Raw genomic sequence first — 25,584 nt, 5'->3', positions numbered from 1 at the left:
ATTTATTATTTATGGAGGGGCGTGAAAAGTAAAAAAAAGTGACCGGAGAGTAAACAACATGAAGAAGAAAGCACAAATTGGACAGTTCTAAACAAAGCAGAACGCAATGCAGAGGGTACAAATTTCAATATTGCAAGGAAAGGAAATTAAATTTCCCATTAGGGAAATCAAAAGCTCTGGCAGTTCTGTAATATAAATGCTTGTGCCAGTCCTGGAGTGGGAATTTGTAAGCATTCCTCCCAACCAGAAAAAAAAAAAGAGAAGAAAATTAAGCGGCGGTTCAACGACGACGGCCATCAGTTTCTTCAATGAAAACCACAGCTGGATATTTCATGAAGCCATTTCCTGAAAATACTCAATTAATTTAAGTTACTTGCTAAGGTTTCCTGATTGCCATGTTTGTTTTCTTACTTGTGCTGTTCTCTTTGCTGAGGTGCTTCTTTTCTTGGTCGATTTTGTTTTGTTACATTTGATTTGTTAAACCAGAGGGAAATGATGGTGCTGGTGAGGATATAATGGTGATAATGGTTTTTGGAAAATATGATTTGTTCGGAGGGGAAAAAAGAACAAAAATATGAGTTGAAACCCAGTTAACGCGCCTTGGAGAGGTGAGAAATATACTGTGTTTAATTGGCACATTTTTGACATACCTAGGGTGTTTAATAGGTCCTATCTTTAGTTGAAATGTTTAGATCAAAAATCATGATAAGTTCAAGAGGGCAAGGGCCCATCTATCTATTCGATCGTCCTAATTATTAAGTAGGCAAAGCTAGGGAGAGTGATTCCCTTTTTTCTATTTCTTTGGAGCAATAATTCTATTATATCAGTTGACTAGACCCAATATCAATAATTCCATTCACTCAACCTTCATAGAAACTTCCATTTTTAAAGTTTATTTGTTCTCTCTTATATATAACTTTGTGGAAATAGCTCGCATCAATTGATTTCTCACCACAACTAAAATCTGTCGATAAATTGCTATCTTTCACATAACTGATTCAATCCATGGCATCTTCTTCTTCCCGTGGTTCTTCAAATCGTTCTCAATGGAATTATGATGTCTTTCTAAGTTTTAGAGGAGAAGATACTCGCAAAACGTTTACAAATCTCAAGGAATTATGCCTGAAGTAGTGAAGATCATGGAATGCAAGAATGAATATGGACAAACAGTCATACCTGTCTTTTATGATGTGGATCCATCACAAGTTTGAAACCAAAGGGAGAACTTTGCAGAAACCTTTGACAAACATGAATCAAAGTATAAGGATGATGTTGAGGGAATGCAGAAGGTGCAAAGATGGAGGACTGCTCTAACTGCTGCCGCAAATCTAAAAGGACATGATATCCGTGACGGGTGAGTTAAAAATACATAATTTCTTGTAATTAATAATAAAAACATAATAATTTCCTTCCAAATTAGGATGCTTCTATGAGCCAACGTGACTGCACAATATAATTTTATTAAGTGTCATTTAGATGTTAGAAATGTTCTTTAAATTTTTAGAAAAAGAATGGTGGTTGATTATATATGTTTTTGTCCGTAATAGAAGGCGTGGTTCCTATCAATTTAATTTTCAATGACATTGTTACACAGATAATATTTTGATTGGTTCCTCAAGAGTTTGATATATGTTTTAGTCCTTTCGTCATATTTCTGCTCACCAATAGCACGAAATACTTCATCTTGACTTTCTTATCTATATCAACAATCTTTCTTACATTCGTAGGACTGAATCAAAGAGTATTCAGCAGATTGTTGACCAAATTTCTACCAAATTATGCAAGACTTTATCTTCTTTGCAAGATTTTGTTGGTATAAATACTCATTTAGAGAGACTAAGATCTCTACTTGAGACAAAGACCAGTGATTCTCGGATTGTGGGGATTTGGGGTATGGACGGAGTAGGTAAGACGACAATAGCAAGAACCATTTTAGATACTCTCTCCTATCAGTTTAAAGCTGCTTGTTTCCTTGCGAATGTTAAAAAAAATGAAAAAAGACATCAACTGCATTTTTTGCAAAATATCCTTCTATCTGAATTATTAAAACACAAAGCTCATTATGTCAATAATAAGGATGATGGGACGTGCATGATTATGAGCAGACTTCGGTTTAAGAAGGTTCTAATTGTGCTTGATGATATATATCACAACGACCATTTGGATTATTTAGCAGGTGATCTTAGTTGGTTTGGTAATGGTAGCAGAGTTGTTGTAACAACAAGAGATAGTCATTTGATAGGGAAGCATGATGCATTGTATGAAGTGACTACAGTAACTGATCATGAAGCTATTCAATTGTTCAATCACCATGCTTTCAAAAATGAAGTTCCAAATGAACGTTTTGAGAAGCTCTCTTGGGAGGTAGTAAATCATGCTAAAGGCTTTCCTTTAGCCTTGAAAGTGTGGGGTTCTTTCTTGCATAAGAGAGGTATTACTGAGTGGATAAGTTCTATAGTGAAAATGAAGAATAAATCTAATATGGATATTGTTGAAAAACTCAAAATTAGTTATGATGGTTTGGAGCCGATAAAACAAGAGATGTTCCTAGATATAGCATATGTTTCTTCCGAGGGAATGAAAGAGATGACGTCATGCAAATCCTTGAGAGTCGTAATTTTAAAGCTAATATCACATTGAGTGTCTGTTACGCCTCACATTATTACATCGATGTTACGCTTTGTAGTAATTTATTACGATGATGTTACGCTCTGCAGTAATTTATTACGACGATGTTACGCTCCGCAGTAATTTATTACGATGATGTTACGCTCCGCAGTAATTTGTTACGACGATGTTACGCTCCGCAGTAATTTGTTACGATGATGTTACACCCTGTAGTATTGTACGTTGAATATGTTGTAAGATAATTGATATCAGTTCAAGGACAAGATTATTTGGAAATTATAAGTATTAGGCAATTTCAAACAAATGATGAGCAAATTCGTGAAGGTGAAAGGGTAAAGAATCAAAGAAAATGAGTTTCGTCGAAATTTGACATTTTGGGATAAAATATAGACCGAACTAAAATACTCGGTATTTATGGACTAGTACCATACAAGGTACCACATGACTAAGATAGTAAGATGTATGAGGTATGTTAAAAATGAGTAGTATTTTAAGTAGTTTGAGATAATTCTTAATTATGTGAATTATTGAATTAGCGGGGGATTAATGAGTTGATTAAGGAATTAAGTGGATGATTTTTGGATAAATCTTATAACCATTTATGTGGCAGCCCATCACTATAATTAATGACTCATGAATTATGTTGCAAAATGACAAAATTAGGTGAATTTTGGGTGGCTTAGTCATTATGCAAATGGGGCCCACAAATCTTAATTTTAAAGGACTTGCATATGTCTTTAAGTGAGACACTTACGGATGGAAAATCTAAAACAAGATTCATTTGATTCTTTGACAAAGTGAGATAAAGTAACGTGAGTTTGCTTCAGCAAGATCATACAAGAACATGTATATACATGTAACGTGAGAATTTTAGCATCTTCAACAAAATCATTTAGTAAGGGAGTTATACAGAAAGGCAAAGCCAAGAACGAAGGTGAGGGAATTTGGAAATTCATACGAGACTCCATATTATAATAGCGACGGGATTTTACGATTCTAAGGGAGTACGATGCAATCTTTCTCAAGAATATCATAGGGAATGTTTCCTACTCTAGGTATGTTAAGGCTATCCCTTCTTTTTTTTTGACATGATCCAAATGATACAAACGAAACGAGCAAAATATGCAACTTTCATAAATGACTCTATTCATAGAAATACTAGGGGTGTCTATATTCTTGATTCCCTATGTGAATTATTATTATATCCTCTATTCATGGGTCTCAGAAAAATACGTATTTGATAAAGTTTATCCGAAAGGCATATTGATTTTATGATATTCGAGAAATCTTATTAATATATTTCTTCTGCATTTCATGCACTTATACATGTACATTGACCCATGATGAAGGCGTTATATAATCGTATATTATATGTATATGGGATATGAAAAAAGGTTACATCGTTATATACGCACCACAACCTGATCAGCTGGTATACGTTGATGATTTGCCCACAGTGGCCGAGATGATATGATGGGATTCCCTCAGAGGTTTGATGATGTTATGAACGCATATACCTAAATATGGTATGATATTTATACGCATATGCACGACATTGTAAATATTAATGATGCACAGAGTTATTTAGACATACATGTCGAATCTTTTACTCTATGTTTTTTTCATGTCTATTGTTTACTGATTTTCATTCCTTACATACTCGGTACATTATTTGTACTGACGTTCCTTTTGCCTGGGAACGCTATGTTTCATTCCTGCAGGTCCCGATAGACAGGTTGATAGTTCTCCTAGTATGCTATCAACTCAGCAGAAGGTGTTTGTGCACTCCACTTGCTCCGGAATTACCTATTTGGTCACTATGATTTGAATATGTATTGATTGGTATGGCAGGGCTCTGTCCCGACCTTTATGATATTTATATACTCTTAGAGGCTTGTAGACAAATGTCATGTATACGGATATTGGTATGGCCTTATAGGCCAGTACGCCGTATTTATAAGTCGGTATATCAAGTTGGGTCACCCTATATTGAGTATTTCCTAATGTTTTATTCTACTTATCTCACGACCACCTCTCCGGCTCATTTACCTATAATAGTATGATATGAAAGATACGTTATGTTGGTACTCGGTTGAGTAAAGTATCGAGTGCCCGTCACGGTCCATCGGTTTGGGTCGTGACAAAAGTGGTATTAGAGCAGTTCTGTCCTAGGGAGTCTACAAGCCGTGTCTAGTAGAGTCTTGTTTATGGGTGTGTTGTGTACCGCACTTATAAGCATAAGGCTACAGGGCATTTAGGACTGTCATTCTTTCTTCTTACTCTAGATCGTGTGGTAGAGCTCAGTTGTAAGAACTCAATTTCCTAAACTCTATCTTATTCATAATACGATGATGCCTACATCCAGAAAGACGGTTGGTAAGAGATATAGCTGTGGAAGAGTTGAGTCAAAGGAACTCTATTTTTCCATCATGCTTATGATTGATAAATATGAGGTATTCAGCAGATCATGTGTGTAGTAAGACGTGTAAGCTTCTTGATAAGGAGCCTTAAGGCAAGAATATACCCATACGGTAAAAAGGAATAAGAGAATCGGAAGGTAGATACAAGTTTTAATAAGTAAAAGAAGCAAGGTGAAGAAGGGAATAATGTACCCAGTTAGTAAAGATGAACATTATCTACAATTCAGGAAGAGAGATATAAGCATTTTGAGTTACCTTCAACAGTAACATAGGTATGCACAATTGGCCACACCCAGATGGTGCACTCTAAAATAGTACAGCTAGATACGAGTACTACAAAGATAGGCGCTAGAAGCCTTGAAGGGATAAATATTACCTTAGTGTGGATCCCGTCACAGGTAGAGAAAGAATGTTAGGCAACCCGAAGAGCCAGTAGATGGATCAAGGGGAGATAAAAAGCAAAAGAATATCTTGTTCGAGTTTTTAGAATAAAGTGATAGATAGAGATGTTGGCAGGGAAATAAGAAGAGAGTTAATGAAGCATTATAAGTAAGATGTGATATATGGATGACAACGGTAGATCAAAAAGATGACATTATTACAGAGTTTATAGTCAAGTGAAGGAAAAGACGAGAGGTGATAGGCCTTGAGACAACAAAAGAGTATAGGCCATAAAGTCATATCCTCATTTCGAGAAATAAGTTCGTTACTCCAACGTGATTACCAAAAGGAAAAGTTAGACCCCAGAGTAATAAGAAATCAGCACGGACTGATGAACAAGATAAACTAAACATGAACTAGGGACTGGGTAATAGTCGGCATCATGAGAATATCAGAGATTGCATCCCTGCGATAATAGAATGGAGGACAGAAGAATACCCTTTAAAGGTCATTCAGGAAGACGCTTCCCTAAAGCAAGCAAGGTGAGCAAAGTTAAACTTAAGGGACTGTATGTGCCAGTTACACTAAGTGTCACCCTCGCGAGTGAGGAATTTCATTATCTTTGGTACAGAAGGATTACCGCGAGGAGAGTAAGGATCATCGATAATGTGAAAAGATGCCAAAGATGAAAAGGTAAAACATCTATATGTAGATCCTCGTAGCTCCAATTCTTAGTAGTCCCCTAAAGGGGAGAATATGGAGTGATGTGTCATTAAGTCAGAATTAAGTGGTTCTAGTAACTATGGAATGGTAAAAGAATGCGATAAAAAGGAGAAAAGGGATGAAATTGCACTGATTCAAATCCTACATATATGATACGATTCCAGAACATTATGCAAACACGATGTCAAGGAAAGGAAGTAAGGGTTCCTACCCGAGATGTTATTGATAAATAAGGAGCCAGTGCAAGACGTAAGTTAAGACAAAAGAAATAACCCAAGAGGTATTACACGGAATACATATATGAAAATGGACCAACGAGCAGTTAGTAGTTAATTCAGGAAGAGTTTAGTTATGGCTAGACAAGAGGTTACAGAAAAATCAACAGATCATGTAAGATAAACATAGTGAACCCCAACGTGGGAATTCAATCTCGCAGATACGACATTGTGGCCCTTGAGAAATATTCAGATAAGAGTTGGGTAGTTAAAGGTACCGTATGAATGTTATGAAAATAAAATATAGTCTCACTAGGAAGACAGTCAAAACTTTAGTTCAGGAGCAACCCTACAAGCACAAGAGCGTGGAAATAAGTAACTATGGATAATTATAGGCAAGGAAGAACATCAAAAATTCCGTCAAGTATACGATGTAATAAGCTCGCAGCTTTACAAGAGTCAGAGGGTCTTCTCTAAGTACTACAATGAAAGACTAGCTGAGAAAATAAGGAAGAAGGCTTCAACCTAAGCACAGCAACCTAAAGAGGAAATGGTCATGTAAAAAAAAACAGTCTCACTACAATATTGTATGCACTCCATAAGAAAGTGGCACCTACCGTGGCTAATGAATGAGAAGTAAAAATCAAAAGTAACATTCGGATCATATGAGTTGCAAGAAAACTCCGGCATGCGTGGGAACTAAGATAAGCTAAGTATGCAAGCAACAAAGGGGGAGAAAGTCCAGGAAAGGTAATATCTTACGTTTAAAGAAAGTTGAGAAGGAACGAAAGGAATTATTCGACCAATGATATAGAGTGAGTTACATTATGAATGCACTCAAGATTTTGGAGTATTATCCATGAAGTATATATGTTGACAATCATACAGCCGTAGAAGACTCCGGTATAAGTTAAAATAAAGAATTGAGTCCAGGTCATAGACAAAGGATTGAATCGTTAGAAGATTGTATCATGGATATTTCATAGCATCCATGAAAGGCTAAAGTAATAACTAATACCATGAGCCGCAGATTAGAAGATAGCTTAAGCCTACACAAAGGCTGGTCAGAATGAAGAGGAAACTAAAGAGTTACATCAACGGAAAAAATCAGGAGTCTGATTATTGGACCTAGAAAATTTTAGACATCATAATTGAGAACATTGCAGAATCACTCTTAATATCAGAGGTACATGAGAGATAATACAACAACCATATTATATAATGGCTCTACGACAAAGCCAGTTAGAAGAGTACCGGCCTCATAAAAAATCAGTATGAATCTCTCACCGGATTGTGTGTGCACCAGAGGTGCAAGTATTATAATAGAGCTTCAAGTTGTGGATGTGAATTATACCTGTGTGGAAGGGAGGTCATGAAAGAGATAGAAGATGTGATGCGAGATTTTAAGGTAAGTAAGGTAAAGGTGAACAACGTACGAGATACTCAAAGCAGGAGGTTGTGAATAGTCCATACTTCAGCTAGAAGGCCAGAAACACTGAGACTCAGTATCCAGGAATGATAACGGCATCGTCATTGGCATATTTTCTGGCCTATGGTTTCTATGTATCCAGAAGTCTAGTTAAAAGAATAAAGAAGAGTTAGAAACGATGTGATATCTCGCTTGATGTTCCAGGATGACATAAGGAAATCTATGATGCAAGTAAGTTGAAGGAAGGTTGCGAGTAGTATAAACAGATATGTGTAGGTCACAAGCCAAAGTATGGTAAAACGACAAGGTTTTAGAAAGACAGGAGTAAGGATAAGAAGGGCAAGTGAGAATGTGACAAAAATGGATAAGTCCTCGGGATTAAGCCAGTGAAAATAAGAGATATGATGGTTTCTCTAAGTTATAGAAAGCTCAGTATAGCCTGAATGAACTCAAAGGAGTCTAAGACTAGTAGCATTTAGAAAAGATGGAATGTTGTCCTGGTAGTAGAATGAGGGTGTGATTGCAATAGATAAAGGATGGCGTTTGGGCCTTCGATTGAGTAATGATTTGATTTCATGAATTGTACAGGATTAAAATACCCACATAAGGTGAATCACATTGGGATGCTATGAAATACGGTTATGAAAGCATGGTATCGCCCCAGGTGGATCAGTCTGATCATTTCAGATGTTCCCCAATGAGACGTGAGCCCTGGTGATTACATAAAAGGTCAAGTTATCAATGGTAGATTATAGATCAATATTGAGGTGAATCAATAATGAATGGATAAAAGTTACAAAGTATGAGATGAGAATAGGCCATCACTCTTAAGATGAACAGTGACGAAGAAGCATTAAAGGACTTAGATTTATACATATAGGATAAGCAACGAAAATAACCTGGAGCTTGGTAGAAGACCTCAGTAACGATAAATCGAAGTAAGAGTTATGGTACAATATGACCTACCTAGATGCGGTAAAGTCATACAAATGAATAGCCGGGTATATGAAATAAGATATAGCAATATTCGTAAGTTCAACAAAGTACAGAGCAGAGAACTTCAGTGTACTTATAGATGCCCAGAGGGACATCTTATCAAGCTCTGTATATGTTTACAAAGTGAGGCCTAGAGATTGGCTAAAAGCTGGAGAAAAAAGGAGAGAAGAGTCACATAGGCACATTTACAAGGTCAGAATCGTACATGATGCATGATATAAGGTAACAACAGTTACGGGATTGAAAGGATTCCTACCACAAGTGGTGGTGTGAGAAAGAGGCCTAAAGGGGGGAATGCCCTGGCCCTTGGATTTATTGACAGAACAATTGCCTAGATGACAAGAAAAGTACTAAAGCATTCCCAAGAACCATAGGTTATGAAAATAATAAGTGCATCAGTCAACATTCGAGGACGAATGTTCCAAATGGGGGAATGATGTTACGCCTCATATTATTATATCGATGTTATGCTCTGCAGTAATTTATTGCGATGATTTTACGCTCTGCAGTAATTTATTACGACGATGTTATGCTCCGCAGTAATTTATTATGACGATGTTACACTCCGCAGTAATTTGTTACGACGATGTTACACCCTGTAGTATTGTACGTTGAATTTGTTGTAAGATAATTGATATCAGTTCAAGGATAAGATTATTTGAAAATTATAAGTATTAGGAAATTTCAAACAAATGATGAGTAAATTCGTGAAGGTGAAAGGGTAAAGAATCAAAAAAATGAGTTTCGTCGAAATTCGACATTTTGGGATAAAATATGGACCGAGCTAAAATACCCGGTATTTATGGACTAGTACCATACAAGGTACCACATGACTATGATAGTAAGATGTATGAGGTATATTAAAAATGAGTAGTATTTTAAGTAGTTTGAGATAATTCTTAATTATGTAGATTATTGGATTAGCGGGGATTAATGAGTTGATTAAGGAATTAAGTGGATAATTTTTGGATAAACCTTATAACCATTTACGTGGCAGCCCATCACTATAATTAATGACTCATGAATTATGTTGCAAAATGACAAAGTTAGGTGAATTTTGGGTGGCTTAGTCATTATGCAAATGGGGCCCACAAATCTTAATTTTAAAGGACTTTCATATGTCTTTAAGTGAGACACTTACGGATGAAAAATCTAAAACAAGATTCATTTGACTCTTTTACAAAGTGAGATAAAGTAACGTGAGTTTACTTCAGCAAGCTCATACATGTATATACATGTAACGTGAGAATTTTAGCATCTTCAACAAATTCATTTAGTAAGGGAGTTATACAGAAAGGTAAAGCCAAGAACGAAGGTGAGGGAATTTGGAAATTCATATGAGACTCCATATTATAATAGCAACGAGATTTTACGATTCTAAGGGAGTACGATGTAATCTTTCTCAAGAATATCATATGGAATGTTTCCTACTCTAGGTATGTTAAGGCTATCCCTTCTTTCTTTTTGGCATGATCCAAATGATCCTATGTGAATTATTATTATATTCTCTATTCATGGGTCTCAGAAAAATACGTATTTGGTAAAGTTTATCCGAAGGGCATATTAATTTTATGATATTCGAGAAATCTTATTAACATATTTCTTCTGCATTTCATGCACTTATACATGTACATTGACCCATGACCAGAAGGCGTTATATATGCGTATATTATATGTATATGGGATATGGAAAAAGGTTACGGCGTTATATACGCACCACCACCTGATCAGCTGGTATACGTTGATGATTTGCCCACAGTGGCCGAGATGATATGATGGGATTCCCTCAGAGGTTTGATGATGTTATGAACGTATATACCTAAACATGGTATGATATTTATATGCATATGCATGACATTATAAATATTAATGATGCACAAAGTTATTCAGACATACATGTCGAGTCTTTTACTCCATGTTTTTCTCATATCTATTATTTACTGATTTTTATTCCTTATATACTTAGTACATTATTTGTACTGACGTTCCTTTTGCCTGGGGACGCTGTGTTTCATGCCTACAGGTCCCGATAGACAGGTTGAGAGTTCTCCTAGTATGCTATCAGCTCAGCAGAAGGTGTTTGTGCACTCCACTTGCTCCGAAATTGCCTATTTGGTCACTATGATTTGAATATGTATTGATTGGTATGGCAGGGCTCTGTCCCGACCTTTATGATATTTATATACTCTTAGAGGCTTGTAGACAAATGTCATGTATACGGATATTGGTATGGCCTTATAGGCCAGTACGCCATATTTATAAATCGGTATATCAAGTTGGGTCACCCTATATTGAGTATTTCCTAATGTTTTATTCTACTTATCTCACGACAGCCTCTCCGGCTCATTTACTTATAATAGTATGATACGAAAGATACGTTATGTTGGTACTCGATTGAGTAAAGTATCGAGTGCCTATCGCGGCCCATCGGTTTGGGTCGTGACAGTGTCCTAATTGAAAAATCTCTTGTGTTCATCTCTGAAAATAGTATCGAAATGCATGATTTAATACAAGAAATGGATACATATGTAGTGAACATGCAAAAGGATCCGGGAGAACGTAGCAGACTATGGCTCGATAAAGATTTCAAAGAAGTGATGATCAACAATTTGGTAAGTAGTCTAGAAAGGCAATAATAATCAATTTATAGTTCTTTCAAATTCCAAAGACATATAGGGTAAATTCCAATTATTTGTTCCCCTTCTTATTCTTGAACATAAAACATTTTAGATGTTTACTCTAGTACTAGAAGCAAAAGCAACATTGTCTAACGCTTCCTAATTCATCAAGTAGTCACTATAATTATCTTTGCTACTTCATTTTTGTTCTGTTATAAGCCATTAATTTAAGTAGAAACCTATTCTGTTCTATCCAATTTCGTTCTTTGACTTGACTAGCAATTTTTATGACATTTTCATACATAATAGTTCAATCAAGATTTCACTTCACCGTTGATTATTTTTTATTTTAAAAGAAAAACATGATGATTTACAGGTAATATTTCATTTACAATTTCGTTCTATCACTGGATGAAAAGTGTCACGACCCAAAATTCAACTAGCCGTGATGACACCTAATCTCTCCTACTAGGTAAGCCAAATAACAACAATCCGATTCAATCAATATTTAACTGACTCTAATACACTCCCCAAGGACTGGTAGTACAAATCATGAGCTTCTAAGATTAGAATTTACAAAACTGATGTGAAATAAAAATACGTCATCTGTATGAAATATACATTGAACAAATTAAAAATTCTAAAGCTATCATGAACAAGAGGTAGCAATGACTGGAATGCAGGTGCATCTTCAGATCCAGCTCCCGCCCCACGCAACAACATCATCATCAGAAATCTGCATGCAAGGTGCAGAAGTGTAGTATGAGTACAACCGACCCCATGTACTCAATAAGTAACACACCTAACCTTAGGTTGAAAGTAGTGATGAGCTTGTACCAAGGTCAGAGTCCACACCAATAACCAATAACATCTCATAACAATACAATTTAAAGCAGCACAAGTAATAACTCAATAATAATATGCTCACCTCGTATACAATTCCGAAAAATAAATATTTTCTTTTCAAGTATAACAGTAAAACTCAAATCCTTTTGCCAAAAATCACCGAAAATATGAGTAAGTCTGAAATATGTAATTTTCCTCAAAAATACTTTAGCGACAGATAAGAAATTTCATTATTAGAGGAATGAGGAAAAATACTTCTCTATGCCTACATATCAAGTATGCATTTCTAATGCAATGCAATACAATGATGAACTTATGCACTCACATTCTCAGAGTACTCAATCACTCAGTACTGTATATGGCCAATCCAGCCCAGAAAGATCCATCCCGAATATATACATAATAACTGACATTCAGTCACTCAGTACTGTACAGGGCCAATCCAGTCTAGGGAACTCCATCCCAAATATAAATAAATAAGGCAACTCTATATCTAGGGAACTCCACCCTGAATATAAATAAATACGACAACTCCATGCTTAGGGAACTCCATCCCGAATATAAATAAATACAGCAACTCCATGCCTAAGGAACTCCATCCCGAATATAAATAAATAAGGTAACTCCATACCTAGGGAACTCCACCCCGAATATAAATAAATACGGCAACTCCATACTTAGGGAACTCCATCCCAAATATAATATCCACTACGCTCACTGTGAGGGTATAGACTCCGGAGGGGCTCCTTCAGCCCAAGCGCTATAATAAGTCAGAACCAGGCATAAATAAATATAAACATACTGTGGCATGCAGTCCGATCCCATAATAATAAAATATATAAAGCCAATATGGTATGCTGCGGTGCGCAGCCCGATCCCATAATTATCCTCACAATTAGGCCATCGGCCTCACTCAGTCACCAATCTTTTTAGTCTCCCGGGCTCACAATATCATGAAACTAGCCCAAAATGATGATATGATGAATCAATAAACTGCAAAAGAGACTGAGAAATGATATGAAATGATGAACATGACTGAGTATGAAATTTCAATTAAAAAAAATAATTCAATAGCAATACGACCTCTGTGGGTGTCAATAATACCGCCATATAGCCTCAGCATGATTTTAAATACTTAGCTCAATTTCTCTAACACATGAAAGTACATGGAAAATACCAAGATTAATTGACTATACAATTTCACCGAATCAATTACGTCACAATTTTTACGGTGCACGCCCATACGCCCGTCACCTAGCATGTGCGTCACCTCCAAACAAATCACATAACACGTATATTTAGGGTTCATACCCTCAGCTCTAAGTTTATAGATGTTACTTACCTCAAACCGTGCAAATTCTTTATTCGAATATGCCCTTGCCTCGCAAATCGGCCTCCGAACGCCTCAAATCTAGTCACAATTAATTCGATACAGGCAACACAAATTATAGGAATTAATTCCATGTGAAAATACTAATTTTCCAACAAAATTCGAAATTCTACTCCAAAATTCTCCAGTGGGTCCTACGTCTCGGAACCCAACAAAAGTTATAAAATATGAACGCCCATTCAACTACGAGTCTAACCATACTAAATTTACCAAATTCCGACATCAACTCGACCCTCAAATCTTCAACTTAAACTTAAGGGTTTTCACAAATATTTCTAACTTAAAACACCAATTAAATGCTAAAAATAGCAATAGATTCGGGTAATTTGACCAAAATTGAGTTAAGAACACTTACCTTGTTGTTTTCCTTGAAAATCTCCCGACCAAGGGTTTGTTCTTCGCGTTCGCGACCATCCTCTCGCGTTCGCGATGAATAAATTCCTCAACGACCATTTCCAAATACTTTCCAGACAACCTCTAGTATAATGGTCATAACCATTTGTACAAAACTCCAAATGGCAAACGGTTTAACTTTCTGAAAATTATACATCAAGTTCTACAACTTTCATGTTTTGCTCATCTCCCAATTCCTTATAGATTTCGAGATATAGGCTTCCAAAGTCATCCCTATGCAGCAAAAATTTCTTCTTCGCTATTTCCAAACTCTTCCCAGACAGCCTCTAGTTTATCTACCATAACCTTTTGTACATAACTACACATGCGAAATTGTTTGCTTTTCTGAAAATTAGACATAAAGGGCTACAACATTTGTTTTTGGATCATTTCCAAATTCCGTATACATTGCAAGATATAAGCTTCCAAAATCGGGTGACAGACAGTAGGAATTCCTTCTTCGCGAATGTGAGAGTCTCTTCACGAATGCAAAGAACAAATCCTAGGAGCCAAATCTTTCTTCGCGAACGCGAGAGGCTCTCGCGAACGCGAAGAACAATACCAGACATCAGAAAACCAGCATCCAAAGTAGCCCAAAATGATCTGATAATACCCGAAACATACCCGAAACACACCCGAGGCCCCAACCAAATATACCAACAAGTCCTAAAACACGATACGAACTTAGTCGGGGCCTCAAATTACATCAAACAATGCTAAAACCATGAATCGCACCCTAATTCAAGCCTAATGAAAACAAACAAATTCCTACTTCTACATTCGATGCCGAAACCTATCGAATCAAGTTCGATTGACTTTAGTTTTTGCATACAAGTCATAAATAACATAACAGACCTATGAAAATTTTCAGAACTGGATTCCGACCCCGATATCAAAAAGTTAACTCCCCGGTCAAGCTTCCAAACTTAAATTTTCTCCTTTCGCCATTTCAAGCCTAATTTAACTACGAACTTCCAAATAATTTTTCGGACACACTCCTAAGTCCAAAATCACCATACGGAGCTATTGGAATCATCAAAACTCAATTCCGATGTCGTTTGCACAAAAGTCAAACTCCGGACAAGCTTTTTTATTTAAGCTTCCAACATGAAATTCATTCTTTCGAACTAATTTTGAAACACCTAAAAATCAAAACCAACGATTCACACACGTCATAATACATCATATGAAGCTATTCAAGACTTCAAATAATCGAAAGGAGCGTAATTATTCAAAATGACAAGTCAGGTCATTACATTCTCCCCCACTTAAACATACGTTTGTCCTCGAACGTGCCAAGAGTTGTTCTTAATCCCTTAAATCATTGTTCCACCTTACCACGCACATACCTGGGGGTGATCCCACGTCACTCTATTCTGTATAGGCCCTGCAACACAACAGTCATTAATTTAACCTTAGCCCATAGACCTTGCAATTCAATTTCCAACATTCAGAATTTCTTTTCAAGACCCGAATCTCACATCTACATACTGTATAAGTCTGAACAAACTGTATCAAGCCATAGCCATAACTCAAGATATAATCACATGATATATCACACAACTCGCATACTCGTAGCAATAATTTCTAATCACCATAGCTGCTTAAAAACTAGTTCGATACCGGTGATAAACCTCATATCAAATAAAACCTCATTCAAAAACCTCCGTACACTGTCGATAATGAAAGAAACACTCAAAAACTCATAACCACTCATCAGATCAACTAGTCATGGAGCTCTCTTTCCCAACTAGAACCATAATCACTTTCTAAGCCGACTTTCGATATTATCCTCCCAAATATACCGTAATAAAATCCGATAGTACTCATTCTAGGTCCAATGACCTTATATTATCAAACACAACTATTCCACAAATATGCCATACCAATATAACTCGAGCCCCAAACCGCGCAATCTGTGCACCTAAAAATGGAAAAATGTCTCAAAGAAGAGAACTATTTTGCAAGTCAACAAGCACCACCACAACCACAACGCTATGAGCTAATCCTACATAGTAGAACCAAGACACACAAATCAAATAACGGTAACCAGCTCTCCCAGATCTCACATTAACATCAACCGCACGGATAACTCACGTTCTATGGTATCAATATCTGGACCCGCACGGACAACTCACATGCCAATAATATCAGTATATAGATTCGCACGGACAACTCACGTGCCAATAACATAATCCGCCTGGCATGGTCATAGGCCTCCAGTCCAAGCATATCATACAAGAGCAATCAGATAAGTACACATGTATACGATAAATGAAATAAGATTCACATGCTCCTGGACTGGTATAAATAACACGCCATAGAGTAGGCATGCACAAAGTGTGCTATCACAACTCAAATTGGCAAGTTAACGCAAAAATAGTAACTACCCAGTTTATTCAGGGAATTAGGCTCTTTATAACCTCAAGTATAGCCCAGATAGTTCTCAACAAGGTACGAATATGAGAAATATTATAACTTTACGCTTAACAGTCAACTCTAGGCATATCATGTCCTAAGCATTCTTCCGAGTATAAATACTTGCCCCGATGCCCGCACATGGGCTCAAACCTCACATATATACGCACCCGTAGCGCGTAGCTATCACAAATAATTAACGCAACTAGTGCCTCCACTGAGTTTAAATAAAATGCTCACCTCAAACATGCCGCAACCCTGAAACAATATGCTTTTGAGAACTCCCAGTCTCCAAATTCATAAAACACATGAATCACCGTAACTAGTCCCAACTTCATCACTCGAATGACTAACACATATTTCATGCACGATCATCCCACGAGGAATACTTTGATAAGTCTTCCGTGCCACATAGCAAAAATTCGAATATCAGCAGTCTACCAACCATATGAGTACTGTAATACCGATGGACATCCATAAGTCAAAACACAATGTGCCTTCTGAAATGCACATCGTTCTCAAGAATTACCAAGCAATTATAACATTCATCTAAATATCTGAAACTGACCATTTTGTCCAAAATTCGTGACCTTCCCTTCAAGACTGAACTACCATCTTGTATATGTAAATCTTAACCCCGCACAACACACCACATCTATCATGCCATCATGTGAAAAGCACGAGAATCTCATTATCAACTCTGAATCACCAGCAAATTACATACCCGGTCAGTTAAAAACCTTCCTCTTTCTTCCTTCCAGGAGGAAATCACAATACACAACACGTCCCCCTACACCGATAGAAAATATCCAGTTCAAACCATGGTAGTAACCATCAAGAACACTTTGAAATCTATTTTCACATAACCAAGCTATCATAATTGAATTCCTCTAACTCGACCAAGCCACACAGGTTGCCAAATCCGAGAGTATTGCCATAAAACACCCGTAAAGCCTCACCTCATCATAAGAACCAAAAGAACCGAGCATACCATTACCATACTGATCCAGCCTGTTACCTATTTGTCCTATTTTCTCCGAGTTTCTTCTGAATTACCCTCAAGTTGACACTTCTCCTTGTCAGGACACCACGATCCTTACTCAAAGCACACCACCAGAGATCCTAGCATAAACCACACTGCCCTAAGGCCCGTAAGCTACTGTATTCCCTTTTAAGCACCACAAAACTACCACAACCGAGATATCCACTCTGAAAAGACCTTATGTTAATTTAAAATTATTCTTTTTACCTTTCTTATACTGAAATGTAGAATCCATAGTCATACAAAATTACTGCAAGTCTCGGCACCATCCAGTATAAATAACCGATTCTGGCGATATACAAATTCCATTTTTTTTTAATTGACACATATACATTTTGAATCCATTAGAACCCTTTCGAAAGTCATCCACTCTGCTCAAATCTAAATTACACCGCCCAAACGGGCCGAAAGACACGTGCTCTATTAGCACAATAACACCCCAAAGAAGTAACACTGTCGTAATACCACCAATCAAATTCATACTCTGTGCGCACTACATACTTCGCAAATAACAACTTACTCATCATATGGTTTTCATATACTCATAAAGTGCAATATAACCATATCTAGGAATTTCCTTACTCGAGTCATCCTCGATCTCAACCTTTGTAAGTTATAACTAACTCACAAGTATGTCTCAGACCAAAACAAATTTAACATATAATCATGAAATTGAATTGTCAATAGCAGGCTCCCCCACTTAGTTCAAAGCCATAGATTAAAACACTCGATAAATCAAAATAACCATACTCTATTACTGCCATAATACCGCAGTCAGTTCAACGAAAATTCTTCTCAAGCTCATGCAACACCAACCATAAAACACCTCAATCATCCGCTAAGCTTGCATTCATTCTCTTGACAGTCAAGTCAACTTTCTCAACTAGATTCAAATTCAAATCTCGACACATACACCTTGCTGGTAGAGCTCTCCACTCAACATTATAAGGATCACACTTCCGTAAATTACTACGCAGGAGATAACCCACATGCTTAGCCTCAAATTGGCATCTTGCTATACCCTTTTTCGATCACAATTACTACGCAATCACTTAATCTTTCTGAGTCCAAACTCATTAACAAGACATGAGAATTTAATTTGTCTCACAATTCAACAATGTGAAAGATCCTTCAACACACTCATAACTCGAGACTATACATCAAGTCAAAATGGAAATCAAGCACCCAATGGCCCTTTTTTCTCATCATATTCAAACCATCTGAACGCATCCTGCAGTCGCATCATACTCATCATCAGTCATTCCACCGCTCATCGAGCCACAAATTCCACTCATAGGGATACTACCGGACATATGAGTCCAAACACACAAGTTATCACAACCGAAACTACCGAGCTTAAGCTGTGGTCTAACCCTGGCCTCGAGTCATCCAGACTGGCCCATCACCAAAACACAGAATAATTATCTCGAACCTCGTTCATGGAATCACAAGCCGGCGATGCACAACTGATACCAAGCGCTCACATGCGCACACAAATGCGTGGTAGAAATTTAAATAGTTATGTTTCAAGCTGAATCAATTCCGCACGATAAGGAAAGAAAGATGGGAAATTATCCTAAATTCCCAGTAGCCTCTCGAAGATAGGTATGAACGTCATCATACCGATCTGCAAGACTCTACTAGATACTTGCTCATGACTTATAGAACCTATGAACCTAGAGGTGTGATACAATTTTATCACGACCCAAAATCCAACTAGCTGTGATGACACCTAACCTCACCCGCTAGGTAAGCCAGATAACAACAATCCGATTCAATTAATATTTAACTGACTCTAATACACTCCCCAAGGACTGATAGTACAAATCATGAGCTTCTAAGATTAAAATTTACAAAACTGATGTGAAATAAAAATACGTCATCTGTATGAAATATACATGAACATATTAAAAATTCTAAAGCTATCATGAACAAGAGGTAGCAATGACTGGAATGCAGGTGCATCTTCAGATCCAGCTCCCGCCCCACGCAACAGCATCATCATCAGAAATCTGCACGCAAGGTGCAGAAGTGTAGTATGAGTACAACTGACCCCATGTACTCAATAAGTAACAAACCTAACCTTAGGTTGAAAGTAGTGACGAGATTATACCAAGGTTAGAGTCCACACCAATAACCAATAACATCTCATAGCAATACAATTTAAAGCAGCACAAGTAATAACTCAATAATAATATGCTCACCTCGTATACAATTCCGGAAAATAAAAAAATTCTTTTCAAGTATAACAGTAAAACTCAAATCCTTTTGCCAAAAATCACCGAAAATATGAGTAAATCTGAAATATATAATTTTCCTCAAAAATACTTTAGCGACAGATAAGAAATTTCATTATCAGAGGCATGAGGAAAAATACTTCTCTATGCCTACATATCAAGTATGCATGTCTAATGCAATGCAGCACAATGATAAACTCATGTACTCACATTCTCAGAGTACTCAATCACTCAGTACTGTATATGGCCAATCCAGCCCAGGAAAGATCCATCCCGAATATATATATATAATAACTGACATTCAGTCACTCAGTACTGTACAGGGCCAATCCAGCCCAGGGAACTCCATCCCAAATATAAATAAATAAGGCAACTCCATACCTAGGGAACTCCACCCAGAATATAAATAAATACGGCAACTCCATGCCTAGGGAACTCCATCCCGAATATAAATAAATACGGTAACTCCATGCCTAGTGAACTCCATCCCGGATATAAATAAATAAGGCAACTTCATGCCGAGGGAACTCCATCTCAAAAGTGAATATATATGGAAACTCCATACCCAGGGAACTCCATCCCAAATATAATATCCACTATGCTCACTGTGGGGGTGTAGACTCCGGAGGGGCTCCTTCAGCCCAAGCGCTATAACAAGCCAGAACCAGGCATAAATAAATATAAACATGCTGTGGCATGCAGCCCGATCCCATAATAATAAAATATATAAAGCCAATATGGCCTACTGCGAACGCGCAGCCCGATCCCATAATTATCCTCACAATTAGGCCCTCGGCCTCATTCAATCACCAATCTTTCTAGTCTCTCGGGTTCACAATGTCATGAAACTAGCCCAAAATGATGATATGATGAATCAATCAACTACAAAAGAGACTGAGAGATGATATGAAATGAATGAACATGACTGAGTATGAAATTCCAATTAAAAAAAATAATTCAACAGCAATATGACCTCTGTGGGTGTTAATAATACCGGCATATAGCCTCAGCATGATTTTTAACATGATTCTTAGCTCAATTTCTCTAACACATGAAAGTACATGGAAAATGCCAAGATTATTTGACTACACAATTTTACGGAATCAATTACCTCACAATTTTTATGGTGCACGCCCACACGCCCGTCACCTAGCATGTGCGTCACCTCCAAACAAATCACATAACACGTATATTTAGGGTTCATACCCTCGGCTCTAAGTTTATAGATGTTACTTACCTCAACCGTGCAAATTCTTTATTCCAATATGCCCTTGCCTCGTGAATCGGCATCCGAATGACTCGAATCTAGTCAAAATTAATTCGATACAGGTAACACAAATTATAGGAATTAATTCCATGTGAAAATACTAATTTTCCAACAAAATTCAAAATTCTACTCCAAAAATCTTCAGTGGGTCCTACGTCTCGAAACCCGATAAAAGTTATAAAATATGAACGCCCATTCAACTACGAGTCCAACCATACTAAATTTACCAAATTCCGATATCAACTCGACCCTCAAATCTTCAACTTAAACTTAAGGGTTTTCACAAATATTTCCAACTGAAAACACCAATTAAATGCTAAAAATAGCAATAGATTCGGGTAATTTGACCAAAATTGAGTTAAGAACATTTACCCTATTGTTTTACTTGAAAATCTCCCAACCAAGGGTTTGTTCTTCGCGTTCGCGACCATCCTCTCGCGTTCGCGATGAATAAATTCCTCAACGGCCATTTCCAAACACTTTCCAGATAGTCTCTCGTATAATAGTCATAACCATTTGTACAAAACTCCAAATGACAAACGGTTTAACTTTCTGAAAATTATACATCAAGTTTTACAACTTTCATGTTTCGCTCATCTCCCAATTCCTTATAGATTTCGAGATATAGGCTTCCAAAGTCAGCCTTGTGCAGCAGAAATTTCTTCTTCGCAATTTCCAAACTCTTCCCAGACAGCCTATAGTATATCTACCACAACCTTTTGTACATAATGACAAATGTGAAATGGTTTGCTTTTCTAAAAACTAGACACAAAGAGCTACAACATTCATTTTTGGATCATTTCCAAATTCCTTATACATTGCAAGATATAAGCTTTCAAAATCGGGTGACGGACAATAGGAATTCCTTCTTCGCGAACGCGAGAGTCTCTTCGCGAATGCGAAGAACAAAACCTAGGAGCCAAATCCTTCTTCGCGAACGCGAGAGGCTCTCGCGAACGCGAAGAACAATACCAGACATCAGAAAACCAGCATCCAAAGTAGCCCAAAATGATCCGATAACACCCGAAACATACCCGAAATACACCCCAGGCCCCAACCAAATATACCAACAAGTCCTAAAACACGATACGTACTTAGTCGAGGCCTCAAATCATATCAAACAATGCTAAAACCACGAATCGCACCCTAATTCAAGCCTAATGAAAACTAACAAATTCCAACTTCTACATTCGATGCCGAAACCTATTGAATCATGTCCGATTGACCTCGAATTTTGCACACAAGTCATAAATAACATAACGGACCTATAAAAATTTTCAAAACTAGATTCCGACCCCGATATCAAAAAGTTAACTCCCCGGTCAAATTTTCAAAATTTCCTCCTTTCGCTATTTCAAGCCTAATTTAACTACGGACTTCCAAATAATTTTCCGGACACACTCCTAAGTCCAAAATCAGCATACGGAGCTATTGGAATCATCAAAACTCAATTCCGGAGTCGTTTGCACAAAGGTCAAACTCTGGTCAAGCCTTTTCATTTAAGCTTGCAACATGAAATTCATTCTTTCGAACTAATCCTGAAATACCTAAAAATCAAAACCAATGATTCACACACGTCATAATATATCATATGAAGCTATTTAAGAGTTCAAATAGTTGAAAGGAGCGTAAATGTTCAAAACGGCAAGTCTGGTCGTTACAAAAAGCATTTAGACTTCACTTTAAAGCACTTAGAAGACATTATCACAAAACAGAATTATGGAATTAATTACACACAGTTTTTCTGTTAAGCAACATATCTCTTAAAAGATCTAACAAATATGGTACCTTAATATTTTTAATGGTGCTCTTCTAGAACTCTGAGTGCAATAATAAAACAAAAAACATGACAATCTCATTTTTAAAATGAGCTCCTTTGATTCCTAAATGAAAATTTTAAACTTGATTTGATATGGCAGAGAAATTCAAAGGAAAAGTAAAATATATTGGCACATGTGAGGAAATTATATCTTTTATGAACTGCATTAGAAATTTACTTTTTAGTCTAATAATCATGTTAACCAGGGGACCAAGGCAATGGAAGCAATCTGGATTAAGGAGTATCAGATCCCTCCACAATTCCAAAGCTTTAGCAAAGAGGCGCTGAAAAATATGAAAAGGCTTAGGTTATTATGCATAAATTATGTATGGGGACGTACTGACTGCTATGATGGCTCCATCGAATACTTGTCGAACAACTTGCGTTCGTTGTTTTGGAATTGTTACCCTTGGGAGTCATTACCAGTTAATTTTGAACCCACAAGGCCTGTTGATCTTCAACTCTCATGCAGTCGTTGCGTCAGTTGTGGACGGAAAAAAAAGGTACAATAGCTGAATTATATTTTTTTCTTTCTTTCCCAACTATTGCTCACTTTTAGTGATGAGCAAATATTATTGTTTGGTAAAGTGGGACAAAAGGAATACTTGTTTACAAAACTAGTTCATTTTGTATAACTATTTTTAGGAATTGTAACATTATCTTCAATCCTTCTAACATTTCCTAATTGTATATAAATGGATTGGTAATACGAACTTTGGGTTAAACTTACCATCAACCCGCACACAAGGGTGTGGCCTAGTGATCAATGAAGTGGGGTGAGAACCATAAGGTCTTAAGTTCAAATCCAAGCGGAGACAAAGAACACTAGGTGATTTCTTCCCATCTGTCCAAGCCTTGGTGGATAGACTTATCTGATACCTGTTGTTGGTGTGAGGTAGCAGATATCTCGTGGAATTAGTTGAGGTGTGCACAAGCTGGCTCATACCCTTGGGTTAAACTTACCATCAGCCTAATCTGCCGTCACTCTAATTTATTTTTTGGTATTTATTTTCCATGTCGTTATTACTTAATTGCTAGTTTTAACTAGCTCTTTGTATTTGTCTCATTCTAGGTTGTGAACAGGATTTGAGGTATTTAAGAAAGCTAGTTCTCAGCGGCTCTGCAAGCTTGGTACGAACACCAGATTTCATACGGATGCCAAATTTGGAGTATTTGAATCTGTCATTTTGTAGTAACCTTGAATAGGTTCATCATTCCCTGAGATTTTCTAGAAAACTCGTCTGGTTAGATTTGGGTTGGTGTCAACGCCTTGAGAGGTTTTCATATGTTGACGTCAGATCTCTTGAATATCTAGGTATCCTTCATATTGCTCTAGTTTAGAGAAATTTCCAGAGATCCTCGGAAGAATAAAAGTGGAGTTAAAGATTGACATGCGGTACTCTGGGATAAGGGAACTACCATCATCTATTATTCAGTACCAAACTCATATTACCAAGCTAGATTTGAGTGGTTTAAAAGACCTTGTTACTCTTTCAAGCAGCATTTTTATGTTGAAGAGTTTGAAATTTCTCTCTGTTTTGGGTTGCAAAAAAACTTGAAAGCTTGCCAGAAGAGATAGGGGATTTAGAACTCTTAGAGAAGCTTGATGCCCAATATACTCTAATTTCACGACCTCCATCTTCCATTGTATACTTAAACAAACTTAAATCCTTGAGTTTTGCAAAAGAAAAATCAGAAGAAGGTGCCGAAAATGAAGTTCCAGCGGTGGCTGAAGGGTTACGCGCTTTGGAAATTCTGAATCTCAGTTACTGCAATCTAATAGGTGGACAATTTCTGGAAGACATTGGATGCTTATCCTCCTTGGCAGAGTTGTATCTTACCTGAAATAATTTTGTGCATTTGCCTTAAAGCTTAGCCCAACTTAGCGCTCTTCGATTGTTGGACTTAGCAGATTGCAAGAAGCTTAAAGAGCTGCCAGAACTTCCACCAAATATAGGTACATTGCATGCAGATTATCACGTGACTCTGAAAATTATTCAAAATTTAGCAACAAAGTACTTGCTATTACAGCTGGTGGTATTCACATCCAGTGCAGCTCAAGGATATGCGTGTTGCGGAAGCCAAATGTATATAGTGTGAATGAGTCACAACTACTATACCAAAAATTATGACAACCACTAAATAATAAACAAGACAATAAGATAACAATAAAAGAACACCGAAATTTACGAGGTTCGGCCAATTTTGCCTACTTCCTCGGACACAATCAATATTTTTATTTCACTCCAAAATTACAAGTAAAATAATACTAAAGAGAGAAGATACAAATGCCTTAAGAAGATAAAAAAGGCAAATGAGAGGTGTGTTTAAATCCTAAACATTAGGCCTCCTTTTATAGGGTGAAATTCCCATTCAAAATTGTCATCCACCGATGTGGGACTTTTGACAATTTCAACAAATCTCCACCTTGGCAAAATTCCACATCTTCAATTTTCTCTCAATAACAAATTTTGGTTGTGTCTTCATCTTCAATCTTTAGTGTTCAACAATGTTGATCAAATCCAAACAATATTGAAACTTGACCGCAGTCACCACTTTTGTCAGCATATCAGCAGGATTCTCCGTAGTATGAATTTTTTTCACCGTGACTCCACCTTCTTCTATGATTTCTCGTACGAAATGATACCGAACATCAATGTGCTTCGTCCTTGCATGATAAACTTGGTTCTTCGCTAATTGAATAGCACTTTGACTATCACAAAAAATTGTAATATTTTTTTGTTCAATACCAAGCTCCTTTA

The 25,584-nt window shown here is 37.0% G+C and overlaps 1 pseudogene; it reads left to right on the top strand.

Moving 5' to 3' along the window:
• Positions 1-149: 149 nt before the first annotated feature.
• Positions 150-24,922, top strand: LOC104121090 (TMV resistance protein N-like; annotated as a pseudogene).
• The last annotated feature ends 662 nt before the right edge of the window (positions 24,923-25,584 follow it).

Source organism: Nicotiana tomentosiformis, chromosome 3 (assembly GCF_000390325.3).
Source record: "Nicotiana tomentosiformis chromosome 3, ASM39032v3, whole genome shotgun sequence".
NCBI lineage: Eukaryota > Viridiplantae > Streptophyta > Magnoliopsida > Solanales > Solanaceae > Nicotiana > Nicotiana tomentosiformis.
The sequence above is the reverse complement of the archived record's forward strand: the minus strand, read 5'-3'. Positions and strand labels throughout refer to the sequence as shown.